Source organism: Macaca mulatta, chromosome 19 (genome assembly GCF_049350105.2).
Source record: "Macaca mulatta isolate MMU2019108-1 chromosome 19, T2T-MMU8v2.0, whole genome shotgun sequence".
Taxonomy (NCBI): domain Eukaryota; kingdom Metazoa; phylum Chordata; class Mammalia; order Primates; family Cercopithecidae; genus Macaca; species Macaca mulatta.
The window spans coordinates 59,345,833-59,373,673 of NC_133424.1; the positions used below are offsets into that span (position 1 = coordinate 59,345,833).

A 27,841-nucleotide genomic window follows, 5' to 3' on the forward strand; every position below is an offset into this window, starting at 1 on the left:
TGACATCACCTAGAACATGACCTGACAGGTCAGTAGGAGCTCAGTGTTCGTTGAATAAAGGTATGAGTTTCTGAATGAGAGAACCCTGGAATAGATGAAGTTTGTCGCCTTTCAGTCTTCAGATTCTTGTGATTCCTCAAGCCAGGTAGAGGAAAGAAACTTACCTATTGTTAGTTTTCATTTGCATCTCACCAACTTTGTGACTTAGGACAAGTCATTTATTCTTATTCTGAGTTCTCTTGTCTATAAAATGGGCTTAAATACCTATTTTGCTTGCCACGGTCTTTTTATTTTTATTTTTTGAGAACTAAATGCCGAGAGTAAATATAACGCTGAAGTTGGTAACCTTTGATTTTGCTGGAAGAATGAAAGAGAGCAATTAGGTAATTAAAATGTTCAGGTAAGTGAGCATGTGAGAGTGCTGCAAAGACGGCATAATGAAACTTTGGATCAGTGGAGCAGCACATGCTATTGATTTGTTATCTCGGTCTTTGTACAACTTGTAATTTGCCCCCAGGTAGCAGATAGTTTGAAGGTCTTATCAGAAAGTGTCTCATACACCTAAATGTTAACACCAGGTCATAGGCCAAATAGCAGTTGTCCACATTTGTTGAGGCCTCCGTTACTCTTTTTCTCATCATGACACATGGCTTAGGTTTGAGTCCCAGTCCCACCTCTTACCTGCTCTGCACCCTCCGACAAGGCCCCTTAAACTCTTGGTGCCTTAGGCACGTCGTCTATTAAAAAGGAGAATATGGTAGTGCTTACTCATAGGGTAACTGTGCTAGTTAATATGCTTACTATATGTCATTATTAGTGCTGCCCTACCTGGACCTGGCTTTTTTTTTTTTTTTAATTTTTTTTTTTGAGACAGGATCTCACCCATGCTCCATGGAGTACAGTGGCATTATCACACCTTACTGCAGCCTTACCTCACAGGCTCAATCATCTTGCTTCAGCCTCTGAGTAGCTGGGACAACAGGTGTATGCATGCCATCAAGCCCAGCTAATTTTTTTAAAATTTGTTGTTGTTGTTGTTGTTTTCTTTTGAGATGGAGTCTCACTCTGTTGCCCAGGCTGGAGTATAGTGGCGCAATCTTGGCTCACTGCAACCTCTGCCTCCCGGTTTAAGTGATTCTCCTGCCTCAGCCTCCCATGTAGCTGGGACTACAGGCACCCACCACCACACCTGGCTAATGTTTGTATTTTTGCTAGAGACGGGGTTTCACCATATTGGCCAGGCTGGTCTGGAACTCCTGACCATGATTCTCCCGCCTCAGCCTCCCAGAGTGCTAGGATTACAAGCGTGAGCCTCCGTGCCCAGCCTAAATGTTTTTATTTTTCACAGAGGCATGGACTTGCTGTGTTGCCCAGGCTGGTCTTGAACTCTAGACTCAAGCCTCCCTTTTCAGCCTCCCAAAGTGCTGGGATTACAGGTGTGAGCACTTGGCCGGACTTGGCTTTAAGAGACCAGCTAAAGAATATAGTGGTAGGAAAATAAATATAGGCATAACTCAGAGATAGTGTGGGATTAGGTCCAGACTACTGCAATAAAGCATATATGGCAATAAAGCCAGTCACATATTTTTTGGTTTCCCAGTGCATATAAAAGTTATATTTTGGTCAAGCGCAGTGGCTCATGCCTGTAATCCCAGCACTTTGGGAGGCAGAAGTAAGTGGATCACCTGAGGTCAGGAGTTTGAGACCAGCCTGACCAACATGGAGGAACTCCATTTCTACTAAACATACAAAATTAGCCAGGCGTGGTGGCGTGCGCCTGTAATCCCAGCCACTCAGGAGGCTGAGGCAGGAGAATCACTTGAAACCAGGAGGCAGAGGTTGCGGTGAGCCAAGATCATGCCATTGCACTCCAGCCTGGGCAACGAGCAAAACTCTGTCTCAAAAAGAAAAAAAAGTGATGTTTTGGCCAGGTGCGGTGGGTCATGCCCGTAATCCCAGCACTTTGGGAGGCGGAGGTGAGTTGATAACCTAAGGTCAGGAGTTCGAGACCAGCCTGGTCAAAGTGTTGAAACCCCGCCTCTACTAAAAATACAAAAATTAGCCAGGCATAGTGGTGGGCACCTGTAATCCCAGCTACTTGGGAGCCTGAGGCAGGAGAATTGCTTGAACCTGGGGGGCAGAGGTTGCAGTGAGCCGTGATCGTGCCATTGCGCTCCAGCCTGGACGACAAGAGCAAGACTGTCTCAAAAAGTAATAAAAAAAATTAAGAAATAAAAGTTATCTTTACGCTATACTGTAGTCTAAGTGTGCAGTAACATTATGTCTTTAAAAAGGTATATAAATTTTAAAATACCTTTTTAAAAAATTTAAATATTTTATCAATTAATTTTTTTGTGTTGGGGGCGGACAGAGTTTCGCTCTTGTTGCCCAGGCTGGAGTTTAGTGGCGTGATCTCAGCTCGTTGCAACCTCTGCCTCTCGGGTTCAGGCAATTCTCCTGCCTCAGCCTCCCAAGTAGCTGGGATTACAGGCGCCTGCCACCATGCCTGGCTAATTTTTTGAATTTTTAGTAAAGATGGAGTTTCATCATGTTGGCCAAGCTGGTCTCGAATTCCTGACCTCAGGTGATCTACCCGCCTTGGCCTCCCAAAGTGCTGGGATTACAGGCGTGAGCCACCGTTCCCGGCTTAAATTTTTTTATTTTTTATGTTTTTTTTTTGAGACAGAGTCTTCTTTTGTTATCCAGGCTAGAGAGTGCAGTGGTGCTCACTGCAGCCTCCACTTCCCAGATTTAAGCAGTTCTCTCAGCATCCTGAATAGCTGGAACTACAAATGCGCACCACCACACCTGGCTAAATTTTTTGTAGTTTTAGTAAAAATGGGGTTTCTGCATATTGACCAGGCTGGTCTCAACTCCTGGCCTCAAGTGATCCATCCATCTCGGCTTCCCAAAGTGCTGGGATTACAGGTATCAGCCATCACGCCTGGCCTAATATTTATTTTATTTTTTTGAGACAGACTCTCACTCTGTCACCCAGTTTGACATGCAGTGGTGCAGTCTTGGCTCACTGCAACATCTGCCTCTCAGGTTCAAGCAATTCTTGTGCCTCAGCCTCTGGAGTAGCTGGGTCTAGAGATGCGCACACCACCATGCTTGGCTAATGTTTATATTTTTCGTAGACATGGGGTTTCGCCATGTTGGCCAGGGTGATCTCAAACTCCTAGCCTCAAGTGATCTGCCCACCTCGGCCTCCCCAAGTGCTGGGTTGATAGGCAGGAGCCACGGTGCCCAGCTCCCCCAACTTCTTTTGTTGTTGTTGTTGTTGTTGTTGTTTTTGAGATATCTCATTCTGTTGCCCAGCCTGGAGTGCAGTGGTGTGGTCACAGCTCACTGCAGCCTCAACCTCCTGGGCTCAAGTGATTCCTTGGCCTCAGCCTCCTGTAAAAATACGTTATTGCTTAAAAAATGCTAGTGATCATCTGAGCCTTTGGTGAGTCATAACCTTTTTGCTAGTGGAGGGTCCTGCCTTGATGCTGATGGCTTCTGACTCATCAGGGTGGTGGTTACTGAAGGTTGGGCTGGCTGTGGCAGTTTGTTAAAATAAGGCAACAGTGAAGTTTGCCACATTCATTGAGTCTTCCTTTCATGAAAGATTTCTTTGATAGCATTTTATCCACAGTAGATATTCTTTCAAAATTAGAGTCAATCTTCTGAAACCCTGCTGCTACTTTATCAGCTAAGCTATGTAATACTCTGAATCCTTGGTGTCATTTTTACAGTGTTCACAGCATCCTCACCAGGAGTAGATTCCATCTTAAAAAATTGCCGGGCGGGCCAGGCATGGTGGTTCATGCCAGTAATCCCAGCTCTTTGGAAGACTGAGGTGACCTCATCTGAGGTCAGGAGTTGGAGACCAGCCTGGCCAACATGGAGAAACCCTGTCTCTACTAAAAATACAAAAATGGCCAGGTGCGGTGGCTCACACCTGTAATCCCAGCACTTTGGGAGGCCAAGACAGGCTGATCACGAGTTAAGGAGATAGAGACCTTCCTGGCTAACATGGTGAAACCCTGTCTCTACTAAAAATACAAAAATTAGCCAAGTGTGATGGCACGTACCTGTAATCCCAGGTACTCAGGAGGCTGAGGCAGAAGAATCAGTTGAACCCAGGAGGAAGAGGTTGCAGTAAGCCAAGATCATGCCACTGCACTCCAGCCTGGACAACAGAGTGAGACTCCATCTCAAAATAAATACATAAATAAAAATACAAAAATTAGCCATGCATGGTGGTGAGCACCTGTAGTCCCAGCTACTCAGGAGGCTGAGGCAGGAGAATCGCTTGAACCCAGGAGGCGGAGGTTGCAATAAGCTGAGATTGCACTATTGCACTCCAGCCTGGGTGGCCGAACTAGACTGTCTCAAAAATCATCATCATCATCATCATCATCATCATCATCATCATCGCTGGGCGCAGTGGCCAACCCCCAGCACTTTGGGAGGCCGAGGCGGACAGATCACTTGAGGCCAGGAGTTAGGGACCAGCCTGACCAACATGGTAAAACTCCATCTCTACTAATATGCAAATTAGCCAGGCACGGTGGTATATGCCTGTAATCCCAGCTACTTGGGAGGCTGAGGCATGAGAATTGCTTGAAACCTGGAGGCGGAGGTTGCAGTGAGCTGAGATTGCGCCACTTCACTCCAGTCTGGGCGATGGGGCAAGACACTGTCTCAAAAAAAAAAAAAAAAATTTACTTTCTTTGCTCACCAATAAGAAGCAATTCCTGGCTGGGCGTGTGGCTCACGCCTGTAATCCCAGCGCTTTGGGAGGCTGAGGCGGGCGGGTCACCTGAGGTCAGGAGTTTGAGACCAGCATGGCTAACATGGAAACCCCCTGTCTACTAAAAATACAAAATTAGCCAAGCATGGTGGTGCACGCCTGTAATCCCAGCTACTCGGGAGGCTGAAGCAGGAGAATCACTTGAACCCAGGAGGCAGAAGTTGCAGTGAACTGAGATCGTGCCATTGTACTCCAGCCTGGGCAACAAGAGTGAAACTCCATCTCAAAAAAAAGTAATTTCTCCTCTATTCAGATTTTATTATGAGATTGCAACAATTCTGTCACATCTTCAAACTCCATTTCTAATTGTAGTTCACTTTCTACCACATCTGTGGTGACTTCATTCAATGAAGTCTTGAACTTCTCAAAGCTGTCTGTGAGGGTTAGAATCAACTTCTTCCCAATTCCTGTTCATGTTGATATTGTGACCTCTCTCATGACTCACGAATCTTCTTTTTATTTTTATATTTTTTTAAGAGATGAGGTCTTGCTCTGTCACCCAGGGTGGAATGCAGTGGTGTGATCATAGCTTACTGCAACTTTGAACTTCTGGGCTCAAGGGATCCTGTCTCAGCCTACCGAGTACCTGAGACTACAGGCATATGCTGCCATGCTGGACTAATTTTCTTTTTTTTTTTTTAAAGATGGGGTCTTGCTACATTGCCTAGGTTGGTCTTGAACTCCTGGCCTGAAGGAATCCTCCTGCCTCAGCCTCTCAAATGGATGTTCCTTTTTTTTTTTTTTTTTTTTTTTTTTTTTGAGATGGAGTCTCACTCTGTCACTTGGGCTGGAGTGCAGTGGCGCGATCTCAGCTCACCACAATCTCTGCCTCCCGGGTCCAAGCAGTTCTCTGGCCTCAGCCTCCCAAGTAGCTGGGATTACAGGTGCATGCCACCATGCCCGGCTAATTTTTGTATTTTGAGTGGTGATGGGGTTTCACCATGTTGGCCAGGGCTGGTCTTGAACTCCTGACCTCGTGATCCACCCACCCTGGCCTCCCAAAGTGCTGGGATTATAGGCATGAGCCACCGTGCCTGGCTCAAGTGGATGTTCTTAGTGGGATCATGGGATCTAGAATGGTGAATCCTTTTCAGAAGGTGGACTTTACCCAGATCCATCAAAGGAATGACTATGGCAGTGTTGCCTTATGAAATGTGTTTCTTAGGTAATAAGACTTTGAAGTCTGAATTACTCCTGGATCCATGGGCTGCAGAAAGGATGTTGTGTTAGCAGGCAAGAAAACAACATTAGTCTTGTACATCTCCATCAGAGCTTTTGGATGACTGGGTGCCTTGTCAATGAGCAGTAATATTTTGAGAAGAATCTTTTTTTGCAAGCAGTAGGTCTCAATAGTGGCCTTAAAATATTCAGTAAACTGTGCTGTAAACAGATGTACTGTCATCCAAGCCTTGTTCCATTTATAGAGCACAGGTAGAATACAGTTAGCATGATTCCTAAGGCCTGTAGGATTTTCCGAATAGTAGATAAGCATTGACTTCAATTTAAAAAGTTACTAGCTACATTTGTCCCTAACAAGGGTCAGCCTGTCCTTTGAAGCTTTGAAGCCAGCCATTGACTTCCCTCTAGCTCTAGAAGTCCTAGATGGCATCTTTTTCCAACATAAGGCTGTTTTGTCTACAGTAGCCACCTTCATCAAGGTGAGCTAGGTCTTCTAGATGACTTGCTGCAGCTTCTCCATCAGCACTTGCTGCTTCATCTTGCACATTTATGTTATGGAGGTGGCTACTTTCCTTAAACCTTGTTAACCAGTCTGCCAGCTTCCAACTTCTCTTCTGCAGCTTCCTCATCTCTCAACCCTATTGGATTGAAGAGAGTTAGGACCTTGCTCTGGATTAGGTTTTGGTTTAAGGGAATGTTGTGGCTGGTTTGATCTTCTGTCTAGACCACTCAAACAAACTTCATTTTTCTTTCCTGTTTTTTTTTTTTTTTGAGACAAGGTTTCACTGTGTCACCCAGGCTGGAATGCAGTGGCATTATTATGGCTCACTGCAGCCTCAACCTCCCAGCCTCAAGCAGTCCTCCCACCTCAACCCCCCAGGTTGCTGGGATTGCAGGCATGTGGCGCCATCCCTGGCTAATTTTTATTTTATTTTTTGTAGAGACAGTATCGGCCTATGTTGACCACACTGGTCTTGAATACCTGGCCTCAAGCAGTTGTCCCGCCTTGGCCTCCCAAAGCACTAGGTTTACAGGCATGAGCCACTACACCCTGTCAAACTTTCTCCGTATCAGCAATAGGCTGTTTCACTTTATTTTATTTATTTATTTTTAAATTTTACTTTAAGTTCTGGGATACATCTGCAGAATGTGCAGATTTGTTACATAGGTATACATGTGCCATGGTGGTTTGCTGCACCTATCAACCTGTCATCTAGGTTTTAAGCCCCACGTGCATTAGGTATTTGTCCTAATGCTCTCCCTTTCCTTGCTCCCCACTTCCCGACAGGCCTGATGTTCCCCTCCCTGTGTCCATGTGTTCTTATTGTTCAACTCCCACTTATGAGTGAGAACATGCAGTGTTTGGTTTTCTGTTGCTGCGTTAGTTTGCTGAGTGATGGCTTCTAGCTCCATCCATGTCCCCCCTGCAAAGGACATGAACTCATTCTTTTTTATGGCTGCAGGCTGTTTCACTTTCTTATTACTCATGTGTTCACTAGAGTAGCACTTTTAATTTCTTTTTTTTTTTTTGAGACGGAGTCTGGCTCTGTTGCCCAGGCTGGAGTGCAGTGGCCGGATCTCAGCTCACTGCAAGCTCCGCCTCCCGGGTTTATGCCGTTCTCTTGCCTCAGCCTCCAGAGTAGCTGGGACTACAGGCGCCCGCCACCTCGCCCGGCTAGTTTTTTTTTTTTGTATTTTTTAGTAGAGACTAACAGGGTTTCACCATGTTAGCCAGGATGGTCTCGATCTCCTGACCTTGTGATCTGCCCGCCTCGGCCTCCCAAAGTGCTGGGACTACAGGCTTGAGCCACCGCTCCCGGCCAGCACTTTTAATTTCTTTCAAGAACTTTACCTTTGCATTGACAACATGGCTGTTTGGTACAAGAGGCCCAGCTTTCAGCCCCTCTTGGCTTTTGACATGTCTTCCTCACTAGGCTCAATCATTTCTAGCTTTTGATTGAAAGCAAGGGACATGTGACTCCTCCTTTCACTTGAGCACTTAGAGGCCATTGTGGGATTATTAATTGGCCTAATTTCTTTTTTTTTTTTAAAGAGTCTCACTCTGTTGCCCAGGCTGGAGTACAGTGGCACGGTCTTGGCTCACTGCAACCTCCGCCTCCCAGGTTCAAGTGATCTTCCTGCCTTAGCCCCACTAGTAGCTGAGATTACAGGCATGCGCCACCACGCCCGGCTAATTTTTTTTTTTTTTTTTTTTAGTAGAGACAGAGTTTCACCGTGTTGGCCAGGCTGGTCTCGAACTCCTGACCTCAGGTGATCCACCCGCCCTTGGCCTCCCAAAGTGCTGGGATTACAGGCATGAGCCACCATGGCCGGGCAATTGGCCTAATTTCAACATGCTTGTGTCTCAGAGAACAGAGACAGAGATGAGGAGCAGTTAGAACACATGCAACATTTTTTCAACTCGCCGTCTTATATTGGTGCAGTTTATGGTGCCCCAAATCAATTGCAATATTAACAGCAAACATCACTACTCACAGATGACCATAACAGAATAATAATGGAAAAGTTTGAAATATTGCAAGAATTACCAAAATGTGACATCGAGACAGTAAGTGAGCATATGCTCTGGAAAAATGGTGCTGATAGACTTGCTCAAGGCAGGGTTGCCAATGACCTTCAATTAAAAACACACACACACACACACACACATAGTATCTGAAGCGCAGTAAAAGGAATGGCAATAAAACGTCTTATGCCGGTCAGATGCGTTGGCTAGTACTTTGGGAGGCCATGGTGGGTGGATTGCCTAAGCTCAGGAGTTCGAGACCAGCCTGGGCAATATGGTGAAACCCCATCTCTACTAAAATACAAAAAATTAGGCATGGTGGCGCATTCCTGTAATCTTACCTACTTGGGAGGCTGAGGCGGGAAAATCTCTTAAACCTGAGAGACACAGGTTTCAGTGAGCCGAGATTGCGCCAGTGCACTCCAGCCGGGGTGACAGAGTGAGACTCCATCTCAAAAAAACATAGTATGCCTATACGAGTTTACTAGTTTTTAGTTTTGCCAAGGAGAGCATTTAAAAAAGAAAAATTATTCCCACCATTGTTTCATAAAAAGTAGGATCTAGGCTGGGCATGGTAGCTCACACCTGTAATCCCAACACTTTTGAAAGCCGAGTCAGGAGGATTGCTTGAGCCCAGGAGTTGGAGGCTGCAGTAAGCAATGATTGTGCCAGCTACACTCCAGCCTGGGCAACAACAACAACAACAACAACAAAGGATCTAACTTCAGAATAAAAGATATCCCTTCCCGAGGAAACTAGCTGCCTTATAGGGACATATGTAGGTATATGCTTATAATTCTCATTTTAAAGATAAGCTGAGGAAAACTGCCACAGGCATTTATTCTGTTATGGTCATCTGTGAGTAGTGATGTTTGCTGTTAATATTGCAATTGATTTGGGGCACCATAAACTGCACCAATATAAGGCGGCGAGTTGAAAACATGATGTATGTGTTCTAACTGCTCCTCATCTCTGCCACAGGCCAGCTATTTAACTTTTTGGGGCCTTAGTTTTCTCATCTATAAAATAATGATAATTTTTTTTTTTTCTTTTGAGATAGGGTCTCTTGCCCAGACTGGAGTGCAGTGGCATGCTCACAGCTCACTGCAGTCTCAACCTCCTGGACTCAGATGATCCATCTCAGTGTCCCTTGTAGCTAGGACTACAGGCATGTGCCTCCATGTCTGGCTAACTTTTGTATTTTTTTTGTAGAGATGGAGTTTTGCCACGTTGCCCCAGCTGGTCTTGAACTCCTGGGCTCAAGCAATCCCCCCGCCTAGGCCTCCCAAAGTACTAAGATTACAGGTTTAAGGGCTAGAGTGCAGTGGCATGATCATGGCTTGCTACAGCCTCGACTTTCTGGGCTCACATGATCCTCCTGCCTCAGCTGAGACTACAGGTGCGCACCCACCGTGCCTGGCTACTTTTTAAAATTTTTAGTAGAGATGAGATCTTGCTATGTTGCCCAGGCCGCTCTCAAACTCCTGGCCTCAAGTGATCCTCCTGCCTTGACCTCCCAACATGTTGGGATTATAGGCTTGAGCCACTGTGCCTAGCCCATGGGTCTATATCTAAATCCTAAAGCTTGCAGAAGTTCTTTCAGTTGTCCTCATGGCTTTGGACATTATCAATAATAATTCATAGGACATGATTGGAAGATGTTTCAGCTTAGGTTGGATTGGACTTTTCAAAAGCGCCCCTTCTTATAGTCAGCACAACATCTCATTCCCCTGCGAGCTCACCCTTAGGGAAATCATTTTACTTTTGGACAAGTGAGACTAGATCCTCAGAGATAGTTTGTGACTCTTGCAATAATAATAGCAAATATTTCCTTAATCTTTTCTATATGCCAGGCACTGTTTTAGGTAGTTTACGTGTATTAACTCAGGGAATCCACATAATGATCCAATGAAGTAGGTGCTATCCTTGTACCCATTACTCAGAATAGGAAACTAAGGCCATACGTGCTAGGTGAGGTAAACGAAGGATTCAGATGAAGCAAAATAATAAACTACCTCCCACTTAGAAAGTACTAGTCTGGGTTTGTGTGCTCTCTCTTCTCCTCACCTCCCTCTTCTCTCTCTGGCCCTACTTGTTTTTATTAATGTGGGGTTAATGCCTGTGATTTCACATACTAACCTTGATCATTGGGAAATGTTTCTCTCACTGGAAGGTATTTGGATGGGCATAGTACATTCTTTGGTTTGTCCTCTTGATCTCTAGTTTAGCTTACTTGTTAAAGATTTCCAGAATGATCTAGCAGTTATTTCCAGTTCTATTTTCCCCTCCACCTTTTTAGTGAGGTCCTAATTGGATTTTTTTAATCTTAAGTTTTTTAATTTTTACCTTTTTAGAGATGAGTTATTGCTGTGTTGCCCAGGCTGGGCTCTAACTCCCAGGCTCAAGCAATCCTCCCACCTCAGGCTCCTGAGTTACTGCTGAGGTGGCTACTGCACCCAGCTGTAAATAGATTTTTATAATGTGATTTTTTCATTTTAGGGTATTTTTATCTAAGCTTATCTTAAAGTACAATCAAAGCCTGTCACCCATTTCATTTCTCTAATGCCTCCTTCTGACTTCAGGGAAGAGCCTTGGAGATTGGGTATTGCATGATGCTGTAGGGAGGCCAGTGGTGTATGTTGTTGTCCTCCATCCTGGAGTACTTGCCTTAATGCTGCTCATTTCAAATGCCTCCTCTCTGTTTCCAAGGTTGAATTAGCATCAGGTCTTCCTTTACATCAGCCTCGTCTAATAGAACTTTCTGCGTTGTTCATTGTGGTAACCACCAGTCACGTGTTGCTACTTGAAATGTAGCTAGTGGGGCTGAGAAACTAAATTTAAAATTTTTATTTAATTATTTATTAGTTTAACTTTAAATGGCCGAAGTAGTGCAGATATAAACTATGCTCCCTAAGGGAGGTTATTTTTTTTCTTTTCTTTTTTTCCTACTTCTAACTCTGACATAGGGCTGTGCTCTTTATATATTTGTTGAATGCTTTCACTAGCTGAAATACAAGGAAAGTTAAAGTATTCCTTAAAGTCTTCCTCCCAGGGATAACCATTGTTAGTAGTTGTATTTTTTAATTGTAGAATAAATTGCCAGTTTGTATTAGCATTACAGTGATTTCTGCACAGGATTCACCCTTGATTCTAGAAATCGGGCTTTACTCAAGGTTGTTGTAGATTTGGGAGTTTTAGGAGATGGAGGAGGCTTAGAACGTAGGTTATAAATGTAACAGAAAGAAGTATGACTAATACTGGTAAAGTGTCTTTATAATGATTGTTGCGATACGATTGAATTTCTATCCTAATGCTTAAAGAGTCCTTAGTGAAAATGTGGGAAAGGGGATGAATCACTGTTTTCTTCCTTCCCAAATCCCAGATGATTTTGCTAGAATTTTAAGGATGGATTGAGCATTCAGGTGATTTTGTCTTGACTTTTTCTTGGGGTGGTTGGGATCTTTAAAGAGAGAGAGATTAAAGAGGACTTACTACTAGCAAAACTGAAAAAGCAGAAACATGTCTGCTTGGTACCTTCTATTCGGTACTGAAAGGATATATTTACCTTCTCAGTGAGTTGGTGAAGTTGGGGGATGGGCAAGCATACATGGAAACTGATGAAAATGATAAAACCGTGGTGCTCTGAAGTAAAGAAAGGGATTTTTAAAAACCTCTGAATTTAAGTGGAATATGGGATCTTGGATTGGATCCTGGTACAGAAAAGGCAATAAATGGAAAAACTGGTAAAATCTAAAAGTCTGTAGTTTAGTTTTTTGTGCTAATTTCTTAGTTTTGACAAATACATCATGGTTATGTGAACATTAGGGGAAGCTGGGTGAAGGGTATGTGAGGACTCTGTAACATCTGCAACTTTTCTGTATATCTAAAATTATTCCAAAGTAAGAAGTTAAAATAGAAGCTGTGACTAGCAAGAGCTTCCAAGGGCTGTGGCTTCACCAAGGGAGCATGTTTATAAGTAGGGCTTTTCTCTAAGGGCCTCTAGAAGTTCTGCCTATCTGCCTACTTCCCTCTTTCAACTCAGTGCTCTAACCATGTGGAATGACTAGCTCTTCCCAAAATCCATGCTTCTGGGCCATTTCATACACTTCTCATCAGAGGTATTCTCCTGCTAGCCCCTGCCCAACCGAACCAAAAGCAAAATACGTAAAGATCACCTAAAAAACAAAAACTGCAGTTTGACTAATTCCTTTTCATTCTTTAGGTCTCTGACTTAGATTTTTTTTTTTTTTCCAGGAAGCCTTCCCTGACCCTTCCCTGACCACAGAAGTCAGCCCCTTGCCTGAGTTTGCCTGCTGAGTGGACCCCCATTGTGGTGGTACTTAGTACTTTGCCTTCTTTTTTTTTTTTTTTTGAGACAGAGTCGTTCTGTCACCCAGGCTGGAGTGCAGTGGTGCCATCTCGGCTCACTGCAAGCTCCGCCTCCTGGGTTCATGCCATTCTCCTGCCTCAGCCTCCTGAGTAGCTGGGACTGCAGGAACCCACCACCACAGCCGGCTAAGTTTTTTGTATTTTTAGTAGAGACAGGGTTTCACCGTGTTAGCCAGGATGGTCTTGATATCCTGACCTTGTGGTCTGCCTGCCTCGGCCTCCCAAAGTACTGGGATTACAGTTGTGAGCCATCACGCCCGGCCTAGTACTTGCCTTCTAATGGTCTGTTTTCTTGACTCTATCTCCACCAATATCTTAAGTTCCTTGAAGGCAGGGGCTATGCTTTTCATCATTGTATCTCTAAACATGTAACTCAGGAAACTAGGCATTGATGTTGTTCAGGAAATGTTTATTGAAAAATATCTCTGGGAGGCCGAGGTGGGAAGATTGCCTGAGGCCAGGAGTTCGAGATCAACTTGGGCAACATAATGAGACTCCATCTCTAGAAAATTTAAAAAATTATCTGGGCATGGTGGCGCACACCTGTAGTTGCAGCTACTCAGCAGGTGGAGGTGGGAGGATCGACTGAGCCTGGAAGGTCGAAGCTGCAGTGAGCTATGATCGTGCCATTTCACTCCAGTCTGGGTGACAGAGCAAGACTCTGTCTCCAATCAATCAATTATATATATATATATATGTATTTCATACACACACACCCCACAACAAGAAGGAAGGCTGCTGCTCACAACTTCTTAGGCTCCACTGGCAGCAGCTTCCCTCATGCCCTTGGGTAATGGTGGCTGTGGTTTGCTCTGTACCAGCATATATGCTGTAGATGGCCAAATCCCTGTCAGAGAGACAAACTCAGCACCATAAAGATGAGAAAGCACGTTTTGTAAGGCTTACTCTATTTCAAGGTCCCAGGGGTCCAATTTAGGAAAAAGTTTTGTTTTTTAAAATCTGCCTAGTATGTATCTTTTCCTGGACTATGTGAATTTACAGCTCATTTTACCATAAAAGATAATGTGTAGGTTGTTTAAAACCTGTTCTTTGGCCAGGCGTGGTGGCTCATGCCTATAATCCCAGCACTTTGGGAGGCCCAGGCGGGCGGATCACTAGGCCAGGAGATCGCGACCATCCTGGCTAACAGAGTGAAACCCCGTCTCTACTAAAAATACAAAAAAAAAAAAAAAAAAAAAATTAGCCAGGAGTGGTGGTACGTGCCTGTAGTACCAGCTACTCAGGAGGCTGAGGCAGGAGAATCACTTGAACCCAGGAGGTGGATGTTGCAGTGAGCCAAGATCATGCCACTGCCCTCCAGCCTGGGCGACAGAGCAAGACTCTGTCTCAAAGAAAAAAAAAAAAAAAAAAACCCTGTTCTTAGGCTGGACATGGTGGCTCATGCCTTTAACCCCTGCACTTTGGGAGGCTGAGTCGGGTGCATCACCCAAGGTCAGGGGTTCGAGACCAGCCTGGCCAACAGGATGAAACCCTACTAAAAATACAAAAAATTAGCCAGACATGGCCGGGCGTGGTGGCTCACACCTGTAATCCCAGCACTTTGGGAGGCCGAGGTGGGCAGATCACAAGGTCAATAAATAGATTGAGACCATCCTGGTGGACATGGTGAAACCCTGTCTCTACCAAAAATACAAAAGTTAGCTGGGTGTGGTAGCATGTGCCTGTAATCCCAGCTACTCGGGAGGCTGAGGCAGGAGAATTGCTTGAACCCAGGAGGTGGAGTTTGCAGTGAGCCAAGATTGAGCCACTGCACTACGGCCTGGAGACAGAACAAGACTCCATCTCAAAAAAAAAAAAAAAATTGGCCAGCTGTGGTGGCAGATGCCTGTAATCCCAGCTACTCAGGAGTCTGAGGCAGGAGAATCGCTTGAACCTGGGACCCATCGGAGGTTGCAGTGAGCCAAGATTGCACCACTGCACTCTAGCGTGGGTGACGAGCGAAACTCCATCTCAAAAAAAAACCCAAAAAACTGTTCTTTAGTAAACCAGTCAACAGCGATTAATTATCTAAAATGTGCACCTCCCTAGGTGGAATACATAGCACTATCAGACATGGCTCCTGCTTTTGAATTTCTTACTTTCTAGTAGGGGAAAATAGAATATCCTCACCCCATTCTGTGGCTTAACCACATGAATCAGGAAACGAGTAGAGGCCATTGTGGTAGGTGGTGAAACATTACAAGTACTAAAGCCATTGCTTCAGCTTCCTTTAACAGTGTGACCGCTGAAAAACTAAATGGTTAGTGTTTTGGGTTGCCTGTAGTCAGACATGGCTAGAGGTGCAGATTCTAAGCAAAGGTTATAGGAACTTGAAGTTCTGTAGTCCCTTAAGGGGTTGGGTCAGGGGTGTCTGTGATGCTTTCAGAATGAGTATATGCTGAATTTTTAGTTCTGTTTATTTTCTGCAGAGAGAGAATTCGTAGATTTCATCAAATTCTCAAAGGAATCCATGACCCAAAAAAGACTAGAACCACTGGCTTAGAGGAACACTGAGCCCCATGGCCTCATTTTGTCTCCGTTTTACTTTACTGTTTTAGATTGAGACCTGCCTTTTATTTTTCCCTAATACTTATTTGGAGGGGTCCTTGGTGCAAAGAATTCTCTTGTTGAACATCTAAGGGAGGAGTGTGTACGCTTTCTTTTTTGGAAGCTTGGTATTATGGCTCTTAAATCTTCATCTCTTTTGTCATTGTTTAGTAAAAATGTCTTTCTATTTGAAATAATAATTATTGTATTTCTACGTGCAAGTATTCATTCATTTGTCATATATTTATATGCTGAGGCCCATGCTGGGCAGTGGTCATAGAGATGAAATTACTGGATCCTGGCCCTTAGAGGCTTATAGTGATACACACGTAAGTGCTCAGAAATTGTAGCTGTTAGTCTCATGGGAACAGCTATCATATGGTGTCATGGCCAAAGTCATGGAGGATATACAGGGTAGAACAGGAACACAGGAGAGGTTATTTAGACTATGTTTCACTGAAATTTCACTGTTGATTTATCTCATTACCTCATTGATGTGTTGCAAACAAAAAGAGGGTGTAACAGATCAGGTGTTTAGGGCCTTTGCCAAACTGGAGACAGTGACTGAGGCTGTAGCTGTGACACATGTATTCAAATGGAACTCACTTAAAAACTACTGACTCCATTCCTCTACTTTTCTGTCGCCAACAGTATATGGTTCTCTTTGCCCTTAGTGACTCAGGAGGTATTTATTGGATGCCCAGAGGGTGTGTAATACTGGACTGGACCCTTGGACTGGACTGTTTACTTACTAGAAGAGCAGATGGAAATGATTGGGTTGTGGCTCTTTGTCAATATTCTTTGCTGTCTCCCAGTAATCAGTATGGTAATAAGGTTCCCTCTGGTGGGAGGTAGGATAGTTGGGCTTTGGAAGTCAAAATACCAGAGTTCCAAACCCAGCTCTGCCACTTTCCATCTGGGTAGCCTTGGCCAGGTCAGTTGATACCTCTAAGCCTTGGTTTTCTGATATACAAAATGGGGATATAACTATTACCTGCCCTCCAGGCCTTCTGCCACATAGTAGAGCCCAATAAATGGAAGCTGTATTGTTACTAGCAGGTGAGGATTATAAACCGTGGAGGAATTCTCTCATTTTATTTATTCATTGAGGATAATTATTACGTTGTGCAGAAGAAGGAGTATTCTTCTTATGTGAATGGGGGAGTTGGGTATTCCTAGTTAGAAACAGGCTCAATCTCTCATTTTTGGCCACTTTTCTTAGGCTTTTTGCTAGGGCAAGTTTTTTTTGTTTTGTTTTGTTTTGTTTTAGATGGAGTCTCTTTCTGTCACCAGGCTGGAGTGCAGTGGTGCAGTGGTGCAGTGGTGCAGTGGTGCGATCTTGGCTCACTGCAACCTCCACCTCCTGGGTTCAAGCAATTCTCCTTCCTCAGCCTCCCAAGTAGCTGGGACTACAGGCTAGCACTGCCACGCCCAGCTAATTTTTGTATTTTTAGTAGAGATGGGGTTTCACCATGTTGGCCAGGATGGTCTCAATCTCTTGACCTCATGATTCGCCTGCCTTAGCCTCTCAAAGTGCTGGGATTACAGGCATGAGCCACCGTGCCTGGCCAGGGCAAAGGTTCCTAATCCAGGGTTCCTGAATTTTTTGTATAAGTGCATTCTATTTTCTGGGCGAAAGTGTTCAAGTTTTTATCAGATTGTCAAAGGGATTCTTAACTGCCAAAAGATTAAGAATTGGTTAATTGGCCAGGCATGGTGGCTTACGCCTTAATCCCAGCACTTTGGGAGGCCGAGGCAGGCAGATTGCTTGAGCTCAGGAGTTCGACACCAGCCTGGGCCACGTGATGAAATCCTGTCTCTACCAAAAATACAAAAATTAGCCAGGTGTTGGCTGGGCACAGTGACTCACACCTGTAATCCCAGTACTTCGGGAAGCCGAGCCAGGCAGATCACTTAGGTCAGGAGTTCAAGACCAGCCTGGCCAACATAGTGAAACCCTGTCTCTACTTAAAAAAAAAAAAAAGAAAGAAAAATTAGCCAGGCATGGTGGCACGCCTGTAATTCAAGCTACTTGGGAGACAGGCAGGAGAATTAACTTGAACCCTGGAGGCAGAGGTTGCAGTGAGCCGAGATCACACCACTGCACTCTAGTCTAGGCGACAGAGTGAGACTTTGTCTCAAAAAAAAAAAAAAAAAAAAGCCAGGTGTGCTGGTACACACCTATAGTCCTAGCTACTTGGGAGGTTGAGGTGGGAGGATCGCTGGAGGGAAGTCTAGGCTGTAGTGAGCCGTGATCGTGCCATTGTACTCCAGCCTGGGTAACAGAGTGAAACCCTGTCTCAAAAAAAAAATGGTTAATTGACCTGTTGGGTGGGTATGCAGCCACAGTTGGTTCCTTTGATTCTGAAATTGTCCATTATAATAAGATATTACCGAGAGTACTTTTACAGGGAGAATATTCAGAAGTTTTTGTTGGCTGCTTTTTTTTTTTTTTTTTGCCAGGAGGAGGTGGGACATGTATAAAGGAAAGTGGTATCGGGAGGAAGTAAGAAACCACCTAAATAATTGTTAGCTTCTTGTCCTCATAGTTCTTTCCATAGGATGATTCCAAGTTGGGGCTTCTCTGCAGTGTACCTTGCAATCAGGCCGGACCACTTGCTTTTTCCTGAACACTGTGTTCAGGCTTTGTCTGTTTGTGAGGTCCCTCTGCCTAGAGTGTCTCTTCCCCCAACATTTGTAAGTCCAGTTCTCCGTGCATCAGAGCTTCCTGGTGTTGCCTTTTAGAGTTCTCATCGGCTTATAACTCCCTCGAGAGCACTGATTCTCATCTTCGGATCCTCCACAGTCATGGTCCTTTGCACATGGTAGGTGCTAAATAAAGGGTTGTGGAACTAAATGAAGGTGATACATATGAAGGAAACAAATACCTGTGTAAGGGAGAAGGATATAAGTTAAAATTATCAGATGCCAGTGAATTTTGGGGGGGGCAGCTTGGGAAACCCTTAGAGTTTCAGTGACAACCTGAGTAGGGGGAAGAGCCTGCCCTGAATTAGGAAGCAGGAGTGTGGGGAACAGGTAGCCAGCTATAAGGTCTTGGCCAGGTCATATCACTTCTGAACTGGAGTTAACACCTTCAAAAACTGTTCAGGTTGGACTTTTTGAACATATAATAGAGGTGATGTTGATGAGCATCTACCATATATCAGGTACTACTCTAGGTCCTGGGAATATAGTGGATAGCGACGAGACAAGACCCCGTCTTCTTTTCTAGTGGGAAGCATTGGGTGGGAAGTTAGTCCTTTCTAGCCTTAAAATGCAGTGATTCTGTCATCTGAAGAATGGGCACCAACTTCTGCTTGGGATCATTTTGAGGATCAAATGAGAAAGCACTTTAAAGATTATAAAACACACTTAACTTGTTTATTATGAATACTTCTCTCCCGCCTTGGTTTTGCCCCCCTTGGTTTTGACTTAGGTTTTTTATTTTTATTTATTTTTATTTTTTTATTTTTTGAGATGGAATCTGCTCTGTGGCCCAGGCTGGAGTGCAGTGGCGCGATCTCAGCTCACTGCAAGCTCGGCTTCCCGGGTTCATGCCATTCTTCTGCCTCAGCCTCCAAGTAGCTGGGACTACGGGCGCCCGCCACCGCGCCCGGCTAATATTTTGTATTTTTTAGTAGAGACAGGGTTTCACCGTGTTAGCCAGGATGGTCTTGATCTCCTGACCTCGTGATCCGCCCACCTCGGCCTCCCAAAGTGCTGGGATTACAGGCGTGAGCCACCGCGCCCGGCCGACTTAGGTTCTTTAAAAGTTTAAAATTGAATAGAAGCTTTTTGTACCAATAGGAGTATGAACTAATGATCCCAGGGTTTAGGTAGATTTGGGGACATAAATCTTTCAATAAGTGATCCCTTAGCTAGATTGGGATGTAGGTTTGTAATATCTTCACCAGTGAAAAATATATTTGGCAGGGGGCATCCATTTATTTATGGATATTTTGGATATTTTGTTTCTGCCTTAACATAAGTTCTTTCATTCGTTTTCTTTCTTTCTTCTTTCTTTCCTTCCTTCTTTCCTTCTTTCCTTCCTTCCTTCCAAGATTTCAGACTGTGTCTGCCTTTATTCTTAAATACAACTTCATATTGGTGAAGGCTGCTTGTCAGAGAAAAACCAAACTTCTCTACTGATTTGGTGTTTTTTTTGTTTTGTTTTTTTTTTTTTTTTTCCTGTAAACTCAGGGTGCAGTTGTTCTTGAAGTGGCTCCATTTTGTGATTCGGCTGAGTATTGTTAAGCACCACTCTCTGCCTCGTCCTTAGAATTATCTCCAGTATCCTCAAAACAAAGAGCAAATGATGCAATTAGGATGCAATCCCTTGCCTGTGGATTTCAAGGAAAATTATTTTCAACACTACTTGGAAGCTCATGGACAAAGTCGAGCTTTCTTTAGGTCTGGTGAACTTATAAAAAATAACTTGATAAAGTGAGATTCTTACCTTGAGGTTAGTTTTTGAGAGTGGATCAATGATGTGAAATTTCTAAGATATTCTAGATTTATAAATAAAATATCACTTTGTGACTCATTCCTTGGAGCAGTTTTTATTTTTTCCTTTGAAACTTTAGATGTAATTGACTTTGGTTTACGCTGTATCCTGGTGTTTTTTTTTTTTTTCTTTTTTGGAGACGGAGTCGCTCTGTCGCCTAGGCTGGAGTGCAGTGGCATGATCTCTGCTCACTATAACCTCCGCCTCCTGGGTTCAAGGGATTCTCCTGCCTCAGCCTCTGGAGTAGCTGGGACTACAGGCATGCGCCACCACACCCAGCTAATTTTTGTATTTTTAGTGGAGATGGGGTTTCACCATGTTGACCAGGCTGGTCTGAAACTCCTGACCTCAGGTGATCCACCTGCCTCGGCCTCAGAAAGTGCTGGGATTACAGGAGCAAGCCACCATGCCCGGCCATACTTTTAGTGAAAGGAAAGCCATGTATCTTTTTCTGCTGTCTCCTGTGTCATGTCTTACTCTGCCGTTTTGTAATGGTCCTTGAGATTGAGATGATAGAGATAGATTTTCTAGATTTTCACCTACTCACTGATTTTTACTACCGGCATTTTAATTCCTTTAAGTCTGAGACTGATTTTCTTCCCATAGTATTTAACTTACCATCATTCTTATAGGTGGGCCAGACCCTTCAGATTTATGTGAATACTGCTAGTTGGAAGGAAAGGTACTTTTCCTGAAGCCTTGAAAGAGTATTTCCAGAATAGTGAACTTCATATTTTTTTGGTGACTTTTTTTAAAAGGTATACTTTCTGTGTAAATAGAAATGGATTTTTGCAATTGGATGAGGGGAAAAAAAGAGCTGAAATTTAAGGGCAAAATCTTACAGCATCTTATCCCTTCTATGGTTTGGGAAATTAAGAAAAGTGCAAGTTGGTGTTTTCTCACAATTTAATGCTCAGGCAAGTAAAATTATATTCTTAATAGCAAGTTTCTGAAGTTGAAAGGTGATCATTTCCCATCAATTAGAAATGATCTTTATGGTTAACTCTGGCGGAAATTCTGTTTCTTCTGTGAGGCTTGAGTGATATCAGTAGTCCCATTGAGGAGACAGCATATTGAATCCTCTGACTTTGGGCAAATAATTTAGTCTCCAGGTCCCAATGCCCTTGTCTGTGGAATGAAGAGAATACTTACCATTCCTGGGTGGGTTTAAAAATCTGTGAGGAAAGCCAGGTGCAGTGGCTCACGCCTGTAATCCCAGCACTTTGGGAGGCCAAGGCGGGCGGATCTTCTGAGGTCAAGAGTTTGAGACCAGCCTGGCCAACATGGTGAAACCCCATCTCTTCTAAAAATACAGAATTGACCGGGCGTAGTGGCACATGCCTGTAGTCCCAGCTACTCGGGAGGCTGAGGCAGGAGAATCACTTAAACCTAGGAAGCAGAGGTTGCAGTAAGCCAAGATCATACCACTGCACTCCATCCTCAGTGACAAGAATGAAACTCTGTCTCAACAAAAAGCTATAAGGAAGCCCCACACGGTGGCTCACACCTTTAATCCCAAGCACTTTGGGAGGCCAAGGTGGGAGGATCACTTGAGCCCAGGAGTTCGAGACCAGTCTAGGCAACATGGTGAAACCCTGTTTCTACAAAAAATTAGCCAGGTGTGATGGTGCACGCCTGTAGTCCCAGCTGAGGTGGATCACCTGAGCCCGGGAGGGCGAGGCTGCAGTGAGTGGTGATTGCGCCACTGCACCTGAACTCCATCTGGGCAACAGCAAGTCCCTGTCTCAAAAGCTGATAAGGCAAGTTTTCTAATAGTACTTTGAGCAGCTTAAGGTACATATACAAAATATTGTGGGGAATATATTGTGAAGCTTTGCATCTAGGTACATAAGAGACTGTTTCCCTCACAGTGGAGAGCTTTGGTAAAAGAGCAAGTAGATTAGAGCAGTAGTAGCTTCTGTTTTCTCCAGAGAGCTCACGCTGTGCAGCAGCTCTTTTTGTCCATTCTGGCTTTGCAGCAGTGCAGTATTGGGGTTAAGCCACATGTGTGGGCCTCAGAGGCAGGCGGTTGGGGCCGTACTAAGCTGGGTGATCTTGAACGAGTCTCTTGACCTCTGCGAGCCTGTTTTCTCATCTGTAAAATGGGGATTATAATAGTAACTGCTCTGTTGGGTTACTGTGAGAAGTGCTTAATGTGGGTTGTAGGGCTTGATTTCCTATGGTAAGGTTTTTAGAAGTAATAACCCGCTAAAAATGTTCAAGCATTCATTTATCTACTGGGCATGTTGTCTTTTTTTTTTTTTTTCTTTTGAGACAGCGTCTTGCTCTGTCACTCAGTCTGGAGTGCATTGGTGCGATCTCAACTCACTGCAACCTCCACCTCCCAGGCTCAAGTGATCCTCCCACCTCAGCCTCCCAAGTAGCTGGGACTACAGGCGCACACCACCACACCTGGCTAATTTTGTGTATGTGTTTTTTTTTTTGTTTTGTTTTGTTTTTGGCAGAGATAGGGTTTTGCAATGTTGCCAGCCTGGTCTTGAACTCCTAAACTAAAAAAATCCATCCACTTCAGCCTCCCAAAGTGCTGGGATTACAGGCATGAGCTATTGCACCCAGCCTTCAGCGTGTTGTCAAAGGAAGTATGAAAATGACAACCGCTGATGGCCCATTTTCGTCAGTCATCCTGGAAATCAAAAGTCAAGCTGCTTTGTGCACTTATTGGGGTGCACTTATTTTCTCCAAGGTATCCATTTCTTGAGGCATTTTTTTGTTAATGGAAAGCTGGGTTAGCAAATGCAGTGATGAAGGGCCATAAGTATAGTTTCAGTAGTTGTTAACCCTTGAAGGTAGTGGGTTTATTTTGTCTTTTTTTTTTTTTTTTTTTTACAACCTCCAACATTTTATCCTTATCTTGACTTAATATAATACCTGAAAATGAATTTTAGTTAGGACTTAGAGATTTGTCTAAGCAATCTCCAACTGATTGAAAACTCAGAGTTTCAAGAGCCAGGGGATTTGAATGTGTTCCAGATTAACCTGGTTCTTCATCTTTCCAAGAAAGGTAAACTGTGTTCTAGGCAGTTTTTGTAATGGGATTTTCAAGCTAGATCTTTAACCAAAAAAAAAAAAAAAAAAGAGGCCCTACAGAAACCTAGAAACAGCCTTTACAGGGTCAGGGGGAGCTTTGACAAGGAAGAGGCAAAAATCTCTGCCCCATGTGCCAGCTGAACTTCTTCCACCTTCCCTCACCAGTGGCTACATTTCAGGGCTGAAAGGGCTTTGGAATCCTTTGCTGAGTGCTTTGGATGAGATTTGTTTTCAAGTTGCTTTTTAGAATTAGAGTGACCATTTACATGGCTTTAATTCCCAATCTGTGAATTCCAAAGCCTTATACCAGTCACCAGGCAGATACATGACCTAAGAAGTGCCTACTTTGGGAGGCTGAGGTGAGTGGATCTCGAGGTCAGGAGATCAAGACCATCCTGGCGAACATGGTGAAACCCTGTCTCTACTAAAAATACAAAAATGAGCTGGGCGTGGTGGGACATGCCTGTAATCCCAGTTACTTGGGAGGCTGAGCCAGGAGAATCGCTTGAACCCGGGAAGCGGAGGTTACAGTGAGCTGAGATTGCGCCACTGCACTCCAGCCTGGCTACAATGCGAGACTCTGTCTCAAAAAAAAAAAAAAAAAAAAAAAAAAGAAGGGCCCTCTGTATATAAAGTTCTGAGGAAACATAAAGGAAGGATTTTCCCAATTTCGCAGAAACTTGATTTAGTCAAAAAAAGTACTTACTGACTTTCTTTAAAAATGAAAAAGAAAAACAACTAAATATACAGCCAACTAGCATCTTCATTTTCAGAACTCAAAAATTAATTGGAATATACCTAGGGAGAAATTTTCTGGGATTTCATTTTGTGGGATATTTTTTAAAATTGCTAGTCCTCATTCCTTTGTCATTTTATATTTCATTTTCCATCTTAGTTAATATTGCTGTTTTTATTTCCTCATTCTCTGTTGTTGTATCAGTTATTGTCCAATCAGGAAAGTAGAAACCACTCTAGATAGTTCCAGCAGGAAGGGATTTAAATGCAAGGGATTTATTACAAAGATGTTGGAAAGGCTTAGGCGGAGCAAAAGGGAGAAGAGGGTTGTTATCCAGAGATGAGAAAACTGCCTGTGGGCTAGAACCCAGGAGCCTACATGCACAGATGAGCTGCTGCTGCTGCTGTTGGAGCTGTATTGCTGCAGTTCACCAGGAACCCAGAAGCCAGCACTGCGCTGATGTGCTGGAACCTGTGGTGTGTGTAGTTGCCTGCGTTCTTCCATAGTCGTTCACTGCTCCTGCTCCTGCTGCTGCTGCCGCCGCCGCCGCCGCCACCGCCGCTGCTCCCCAAGACAGAGCAGCAACAGGAAAAAAGTGGCGTTATCCTTCCACTTGCCAACCAGTCTCCAGCCTTTGAAAACCTAACTGTGGAAGCCAGCTAGCAAAAGGAATCTGGGAAATGTAGTGTGCAGGCTTTCAGTTCTGCTGATACAGAAGAGAATGTAGAAGGGCATATGTGACCAAATGAATGCTGTAGTTGCTTGGGTGATGCATTTCTCATAACAGAGATGGGCAGAGAAGGCATTATTTTACACTGATAACATTCAGAGAGGTGGAGAAGAGGCACAGTGGCATTCCAGATAAGGGGATAGCCAGAGTGGTGGTGTGGAGGCAGGAATGCTCACGGCATGTTCAGAGAATAACTTAGCTGGACCATGGAGTTCTTTTTGAAGGATAGCTAGAAATGAAGGTGGAAAAGAAGGTTGGGGTCAAATTGAACTGGGATTGTGGTAGTAAAAACTGTCTTACGATTAACCCAGGTCGGGTGTGGTGGCTCATGCCTGTAATCTCGGCACTTTGGGAGGCTGAGGCTGGCAATCACTTGAGACTAGGAGTTTCAGACCAGCCTGGCCAACATGGTGAAACCTTGTCTCTACAAAAAAACACAAAAATTGGCCGGGCGTGGTAGCACACCCACACATCTAGTCCCAGCTACTCAAGTAACTGCAGCAGGAAGATCGCTTGAGCCTGGGAGGTTGAGGCTGTGGTGAGCCATAATCTCGCCACTGCATTCCAGCCTGGGTGACAGAGTGAGACCCTGTCCAAAAAAAAAAAGATTAACCCATAGCAGTTTACACAGTGATTTGACCTGGGACACACCAATGAGGAAACTCTTATGATAGCTCAAGCTTTAAGGGCTTGAGGACTATGATAAAAACCTGTACATTCAAGACAAAGTTGTCTTGAATGAACTGTTTCTGTCTTAAGAACTGAGGCTATGGTAGTGGAGTTAGAGATAAACAGTTCATTCAAGATGCTTTTAACTAATGCACCTGTCAATGGCTTGGGGCAAGTAATTGGAATAAATAATGAATCCTGATTTTCTGTTGATTTTTCTATATAAATTGAGTTTGTCGATTACCTTATGCTCTTGAAAAGGCCATAGTTCTCTACTTTTTATGCTTTTACCTCTCTGGGATAATGCCTTGATAAGTTAGACTCATCATGGTATTGTTAGGATCTTCCTTGAAGTGGCATTAAATTCACTTTGATCGTAAACTTTATTCGTAAATTTGTTGTTTGTTTTTTTTTTTGTTTTTTTGTTTTTTTGTTTTGAGATGGAGTCTCACTCTGTCACCCAGGTTGGAGTGCAGTGGTACAATCTCGGCTCACTGCAGCCTCTGCCTCCCAGGTTTAAGTGATTCTCTGCCTCAGCCTCCCAAGTAGCTGGAATTACAGGCATGCGCCACCATACCTGGATAATTTTTGTATTTTTAGTAGAGATGGAGTTTTGCCCTGTCGGCCAGGCTGGTCTTGAACTCCTGGCCTCAAGTGATCCACCCACCTTGGCTTCCCAAAGTGTTGGGATTACAGGCGTGAGCCACCATGCCTGGCCTTTATTAGCAGATTTGAAACCTGTGCAACAAGTTCTGCAGGGCCTTGATAACTGAGGTAACACTTAAATTACTTGTGGACAGCTTTTTGGTTTTTTCTTTAGACACTAATTCGTTAATTGCATTTAGCAGGTATTTGTTGAGCCAGCAGTGTGTGTGGTGCTGAGGTCCCATGAGGAGCAGAATAGATAAGACATTAAGTCCCCATCTTTTTGGAGTTAACAATTTAATGAGAAACAAATTAAAACAAAAAAAAGAAAAAATTCCTCGGCCTTAGGGCCCTTGCAGTTGCTGTTCAGCTGCCTGGAACACTGTCCCCCAGACGCACAGATTCTTAACTCCCTTGCCTCCCTCATGGCTGCTCCCACACCTCCTGCTCGATGGGACCTACTCTGGCCATCTCTTTCAGCTCCGTGCATACTCCTCTACCATGTGCCAGGGCTTTCACCCTGCTTTACCTTTTCCCCATTCTATTTCTCTCCTAACCTAAGTTTGCTTTGTAATTGTCTGTTTCCCTCTGCTAGAATGTAAGTTCCATGAGGCAGGCATCTTTGTCTCTTTTGTTCATTGCTGTATCCCCATGCCTAGTACAGTGCCTGGCACAGCAGTAGGTGCTTGCTCAGTAATTTTTGTTGAATGATTGAATGGGCGAATGAGAATAAATAAATGAGGGCATCCAGGGAACCCAAGGAAGTCTACAGTGGCTAGTGAGAAAAAGGCAGAATGGTGGAGATGAGATCACATAGGGAATGAGAATTTGAGGGTTTAATATAAGAGCAGGCCAGGCATCGTGGCTCACCCCTGTAATCCCAGCACTTTGGGAGGCCGAGACAGGTGGATCACTTGAGGTCAGGAGTTCGAGACCAGCCTGGCCAACGTGGTGACACCTCATCTCTACTAAAAATACAAAAATTAGCTGGGCATGGTGACGCACGCCTGTAGTTTCAGCTACTTGGGAGGGTGGGGCAGGAGAATCACTTGAACCCGGGAGGCGGAGGTTGCAGTGAGCCGAGATCGTACCATTGCACTCCAGCCTGGGTGACAGCTTAGATTCTGTCTTACACAAAAAAATGATCAAATATGTTTTTTGAAAGATAACTTGCTGCTCTAGGAGACCGAGAGTATACATGGGAAGAAACACATGAGGCTGTGGGGATCCAGGCGATCTAGATTCCCTGGCAGCAGATATGTTGGCTTTCTCAGCTGTTGAATTTGAGTGCCCATTCCAAGGGTAGGGATTGATCGTTATCATTCTGATTATAATTGCATGCACTTAGGTTATCATTAGCCCCTAGAGACTTACCTGTCTCCTTGAAGAACGTCATTGTCCAGTGATCCTGCTGACAGATGAGAGCTGTCAAGATAGCTTGGCTATGAGATGCCATTTAACTAGTTTTTATCTGTGTATGCTTTCCCTCCCCCTGCGAGATTTAATGACCTAGCTAGGAGAGAGTCTAGGCTTCCTGGCTCCTCTCCAAGTGTTCTACCACTAAAATGTTAATATTACCTTTCTCAGAATTCTTCTGAATCACTTGCTGGCACTGTAAGTGGCTTTTTAAACTTTGATTTTGCCATTTTTGAGTTTGTTTGTACTAGGATTTTTTGCAGGAGGAATTTGAACTGATTTGATTACTTAAAGAAGACCTTTTCACTTGCCTTTGCTTTTTAAAGTTGAGTAGCCTGTGATAGGTGGGAATGTTTCTGCCACCTGACATGTTAGTTGGCAAAGTAGTAGAGGCAGCCTTTAATAAAAGTCACTCTGGAAGAATATTAGTTGGGTACTTAGCATTCTTGGCATTCTTATGGAATGATACAGGTTTATGGCCTTTTTATTAACTTCTTAAAATCAAATGATCTTTAATTAGAAGCAATCATATATAAAACTTTGTGACTCCAGACAACACTGGCCTTACTGTATTCCACTATGGAGTGGGGTTTGTGCCTGTAGGAATGCAGGTTTGGGTTAGGGGAGCAGAGAAAGGGGTGAGAAGGCCA

General features: G+C 44.1%; 1 protein-coding gene and 1 long non-coding RNA gene across 2 annotated transcripts in view; one reads left to right on the plus strand and one right to left on the minus strand.

Annotated features, from left to right (window-relative positions):
- The window catches only part of ARHGAP35 (Rho GTPase activating protein 35), a 147,278-nt gene that overhangs the window by 14,365 nt on the left and 105,072 nt on the right, over positions 1-27,841 (plus strand). The gene's annotated exons all lie outside the window — the stretch shown is intronic.
- Positions 22,763-26,115, minus strand: LOC144337219 (uncharacterized). Its single transcript, XR_013410019.1, has 2 exons — positions 25,626-26,115; positions 22,763-24,956 (listed from the first exon to the last, which is right to left on the minus strand). It is a non-coding gene; the product is annotated as an uncharacterized LOC144337219 (long non-coding RNA).